The sequence below is a fragment of the Bos indicus genome, chromosome 29 (genome assembly GCF_029378745.1).
Source record: "Bos indicus isolate NIAB-ARS_2022 breed Sahiwal x Tharparkar chromosome 29, NIAB-ARS_B.indTharparkar_mat_pri_1.0, whole genome shotgun sequence".
In the NCBI taxonomy this organism is placed as follows: Eukaryota; Metazoa; Chordata; class Mammalia; order Artiodactyla; family Bovidae; genus Bos; species Bos indicus.
The window spans coordinates 29,566,802-29,572,269 of record NC_091788.1 but is presented as its reverse complement, the minus strand read 5'-3'; the positions used below and the strand labels follow the sequence as shown (position 1 = coordinate 29,572,269).

General features: G+C 48.1%; 1 long non-coding RNA gene across 1 annotated transcript; it reads right to left on the bottom strand.

Annotated features, from left to right (window-relative positions):
- Window positions 1-1,306: 1,306 nt before the first annotated feature.
- Window positions 1,307-4,491, bottom strand: LOC109554080 (uncharacterized). The gene is made up of 2 exons (XR_011565046.1): window positions 3,674-4,491; window positions 1,307-2,626 (listed from the first exon to the last, which is right to left on the bottom strand). It is a non-coding gene; the product is annotated as an uncharacterized lncRNA (long non-coding RNA).
- Between the last annotated feature and the right edge of the window lie 977 nt (window positions 4,492-5,468).

The following is a 5,468-nucleotide window of genomic DNA, read 5'->3' as shown; positions in this document are numbered from 1 at the left end:
TAAAAAAAGAACAACCTTTTAAAGACTGGAAAATTCAAGAGAAGAATAGTATTTTATAACATGCAAAAGCTACATGAAATTCAAACACAATATTGTAAAGCAATTTTACTCCCATTAAAAAAATTTAAAAACCTAAAAAAAACTATATGAATTTTAGAACACAGCCATGCTCATTCCTTTACCTATTTTCTGTGGCTGCCTTTTTGCTACAAATGGCAGAGTTGAATAGTTGTAAGAGATCTTATGACTCATAAAACCTAAAATATTTACTCTCTGGTCCTTACAGAGAACATTGATCTTTTCTTGCTACAATCAATAACTTTTGGATTGGAGAGCAGTACTGTGAACTTTGGAGACATATTGTCTGGGTGGAAATCTACTGCCATAGTTTTGGGAACTTACCACACTTCTCTAGTCTTTAGTTCCCTCATCTGTAAAATGGGAATAATAGTACCTCCCTCAGAGCTGTGAGAATAAAAAGATACAATGGATACAAGGGTACTGCTTTTGATATGTGCTACTTATGATTATTATTGTTATTATTATTATTGGCTACTTCACAGAAAGATATAAAGGCTGACAGCAGACACAGTCCCAAAGGTGGGATACACTGTCGTGACATTCAACGCCTTTGCTTATGAAATGCACCTTTGGGTGAAATATTTAGACATCAAGCATGGGTGGATGAAAAATGGGTACTCAGTGCACCAGAATTAGATCACATATGTACTCTGCTGCTTTTAAAAATATATTTATTTATAAATTATTTATTTATTTGGCTGCTCTGGGTCTTAGTTGCAGCATCCAGGATCTGATTCCTTGACCAGGGATAGAACCCAGGCCCCCTGCTTTGGAGGCATGGAGTCTTAGCCACTGGACCACCAGGGAAGTTCCTGCATTCTGCTTCTTATTCTAAAGATAATTCTACCACTCAGAATTGTCTCCAGTCTTCCGTTCTTTGCAGATGGGCTTTCTCTGGTTCTCCATCATGTGACTGAAGATGGATACCCCAAAGCAGCTGAGTTTCATATTACAGTTCTAATCACATTCAAAGAATTAGTTTCTAAAATCCAATAACAAAATGCCAGGAAAGAGAATTTTATTGAGTCAACTCAGTGGCAATCACCACTGACCCAGTCAACCCAGACCAGAGGAAAGTCTTAGTATGTTTTGCACCCTCGAGGAGATGTATCTATTAATACACTCATTCTCCCGCCCAGCCTGTGGCATGTATTCTGTGAATACAAAGCAAGCTATGGCCATCCAGAGACCATTATCAGGTAATAACCAAAAAAATGCAGAAGGCTGCAAACAAGAAAAAGAGTTTATTGAGAGTGCTAAGAATTGCATTTTGGGAGGCAACCATTTGAATGGCAACTCACATGTGCGCCAGGTGGGGCAATAGACAATAGTGGGGGATTATAAAGGCAACAGAGACATTCTAGAGAAGAAACAAAGGTTATCATTACAGAACTATGATTGGTGCTGGCAGGCATTCAGTCACTTGCTGGCAGCAGATTGGTTGCTAAGCTGTGCTCTCTAAGGAGAAAAGAAGAAAGTTCTAGGTGGTCTCAGGATGTCTGGGTTCAAAGTTTATGTTGGGTTTAGCAGTTGATGTGTGTAAGTTCCACTTCCTTAATGCCTCCCAGCTCCATCTTGGATCCCTTTGACATAAGCGACTCCATTTTTTTTAAGCCACTGATACTTAAGAGATTTGTGTTACAACACCTAGCCCACTGAACTAACCCATCATTTATGGAGCCTCTCACACTTCTACTTTTTTCAGCCTTGGAAGACTCCCCCTCCTCCTTCAGTTCCTGCCTCCAGAACATGCAGAATCACAAATCCAGCCTTCCCCAGACCCTGCCTTTTTAAGCAGCCCATCAGTGTGACTGCCAATTAGGACCTGAAAAGGAAGAAAGTATCCTTGGACCTGGCTATGCCCACTAATCTTCATCCCAATTTGGTTTCAAAGACTACATCCCTGGGGCTTCTTGCAGTGAAGGAAAAGGAGTTTGAAGACAGAACAAGTCTGAGACTGCTTCTCATAGGGGATTCACATTCAGATCAGAGAATCTTGGAGGCTGCGGTGTTGCAATTTAGGGAGAGTCCCTTGGACTGCAAGGAGATCCAACCAGTCCATTCTGAAGGAGATCAGCCATGGGATTTCTTTGGAAGGAATGATGCTGAAGCTGAAACTCCAGTACTTTGGCCACCTCATGTGAAGAGTTGACTCGTTGGAAAAAACTTTGATGTTGGGAGGGATTGGGGGCAGGAGGAGAAGGGGACAACAGAGGATGAGATGGCTGGATGGCATCACTGACTCGATGGACGTGAGTCTGAGTGAATTCCGGGAGTTGGTGATGGACAGGGAGGCCTGGTATGCTGCGATTCATGGGGTCGCAAAGAGTTGGACATGACTGAGCCACTGAACTGAACTGAACTGAACTGAAATTAGCTTCATCCATAAAAGATCAGGGCAAAAGCTGGGGGCCCTGACTTTAGAACTTGTTGCAGAGAGGCGAGTCATGACAGCATTTATATTCCACAATAACGCTGGGATTAAAGAGCTTCATGGGAATACATAGTTGGCTACAACCCTGGTGTCCGTAGGAAAGCGTGCCATCTGGAAAGGAGAAGAGAAGACAAGTGAGACCCCAGAACCTAGGACGCAGCCCCAGCTCAGCATATCCTGGGGGTACTGCTCAGTAAATATTCCTGAATGAAGCACAGGATTAATGCATCAACCAACTAATCAAGAATGAGGAGGAAATAGCACATTTCATGGAGGAGGACTCATACTCTTAGTAGAGAGAATGTCAGCCATCTGGGACTGACAGTCTGGAGGTAGGGCCCCCTGGTGGGCTCTCCTGGGATAGCTTTGCAAGCTCCGTATGCAAGCATGCATGCTCAGCCGCTTCAGTCGTGTCCGATTCTTTGCGATGCCATGGACTGTAGCCCGCCAGGTGCCTCTGTCCGTGGGATTCTCCAGGCAAGAACACTGGAGCCATGCCCTCCTCCGGGGGATCTTTCCGACCCAGGGAAGAGTCTCCTGCACGGCAGGCGGATTCTTTACCAGCTGAGCTACCAGGGAAGCCCAAGCTCTGTATATTAGAGTACAATCCATCCCCCCACAAAAGAAGGCAGAAAGGATGAAGAGAAACTGTCCTCTCCGCCCTGCCCATTTCTCCCCCAATACATGTCCCTAGTTCCCCAAAACCCCATCCCAGTCAGTCCCACTCAGCCTAGTTCCAGTTACCTTCGGGAGCTGAACTCCCTGCTTTCCCCCTCTGTTCCTTCCTCTTCTCTCCCTCAGTCAGCCTTCCCTCTCTCCTTCATCCCTTTCCGCCTCCCCTCTCCTCCCCCTCCCTTAAAGGTCCCCATTCTCGTTAAGGGCCAGTGGCAGCCCAGTACCAGAACGAGGGGATATGCTTCACTAATTTAGCTTAAAAAAAGAAAACCAACCCCTTTCTATGTGGCTCCTGCTCCCAGGGTTCCTGAGGGACCACTTTCCTGAGTCCCACAGCCACCCCGACTTGTCCTTGGGGTCCAGGTACTCACAGGGTCCCATGGAGGGTTCATACTATCCCCTGAGCCCCTCTCCTGGAACACCCACTGTCAACCCCTAACCTCCAGCAAAGTTCACCCCCGAGACCTGTTAGGCACCACCTACTTTCGTAGATCCTCCTCAGAAAGCACTGCTGGCTGCCTTGAGTCTGGCAGGTGCTTCCCCCAGTCTCGCAGACCCCGCTGGCGTTGACTCTGTTACACTGGAAACATTCTAGAGCTGGAAAGTGAAACCAACATAATAAGGTTCTTCCGGACCAGCCTCCCGGCAGCTCAGGAGGGAGAGCACCCTTGACCCAGGGGCGCCTGGACGCTGACGGTTTCCCTCCTCCTGATGAATGTTCTGGAGGCAGGTGATTTTTCCCTGCTTGGCTTCCACCCGGGCGGAGGCATGCGTGCCCCTAGGCACAAGACCTGCACCCGAGCACAGAGAGCTCCGCAGTCCTCCCAGGGACCCGCGGTGCCGCTGGAGGAAGGGCAAGTCCTTCACTGCGGCTCCGCGGATCCCACTTGCCAGCTGATTATCACCCCAACCCCAGGGGACGCCACTGAAGATGTTCCGTGTGAATGGCATCTGCAGGAGCGGCGCGATGAGGGTTGGAGTGAGAAGTCAGCACCGCCCACTCCCCTCCTTCTCGCAGAGCCCCCCATCCTCCACCCTTTCTGTTCATCTAAAGAGACAACTCTAGGACTCAGCCTAAAAAGGGGCAGGGAAGAGAGAGACAGGACAGGTGGGCGGAGGGGGTTGGGAAGAAAAAGAGATCAGGAGAGAGTAAGGCAAGATAGGGGGAGACGAGGAGCAGAGGAAGGGAGAGAGAGAAGAGGGGGAGGAGGGAGAGCAGAGAGGAGAGGAGGGGAGGGAGAGAAGGGGGAGGAGGGAGAGAGGGTGATTGACAGAGGAAGGGAGGGAGACGAGGACCAGGAGAGAGGGAGGGATCTGCAGGACAAACGCATGCGCCTGGGGTCACAGCTCCTCACTCCCTCCTCGCTGGTCCCCGAGTTATTTACCAAACAGTGAGTTCCTGCCAGTGAGAGGCGCTATTCTAGGTGTTGGAAATAGGGTGCTGAAGGGAGCACCGAAATATGCATTCCACCTGTCAAATACTAAACAAATAAATTGGGGAAATGGCTGACAATGAAGAAATAAGAAAGGTTATTTCAGGTCCTGGTGACTCATGACAATGGGAAGGAGGATCATGGAGGAGTGAGCGTGAGGAGGCTGTGGGGAGGCAGAGAGCTTTCTCAGGGGTGACTTGAGCTCAAACCTGATTTTTTTTTTATGCTAACCACTAAAACAACTGGTAGTAGCTAGCAAACTGGTTCCAGCAACACACGGGCCAGTGCACAGACAGTTTCTGAGCTGCAGTTAGCTTGGCCAGTTTGAGAAAGAGAAGCATCAGCACAGGCAAAGTGGAAAAGGGCGAGAGTATTGTAAAACCAGACTGAAGAGGTTGATAGGGGTCAGACCACATGCACGCATCTGCTTGGACCTGCGCTGTTGCGGTGGTATTCATGGGCCATGTGTGGCTGTTGAGCCTGTGAAATGCCAGTAGTCCAAATAGATGGACTGTAAGTCAATTTCAAACACAGCACACACACACACACATCGTTTAAATTGCTCATCAGTGACTTTGATGTTGATTGCATGCTGAAATGATAGTAGTGTCCGACTCTTCGTGACCTCATGGACTGTAGCCCACCAGTCTCCTCTGTCCATGAGATTCTCCAGACAAGAATACGGGAGTGGGTAGCCATTCCCTCCTTCTGGGGATCTTCCTCACCCAGGGATTGAACCTGCATCTCCTGCGGCTCCTGAATTGCAGAATTCTTTACCACTGAGTCACCAGGGAAGCCCAATAGTTTAGATATACTGGGTTAAATAAAGTGTATATTAAAGTTAA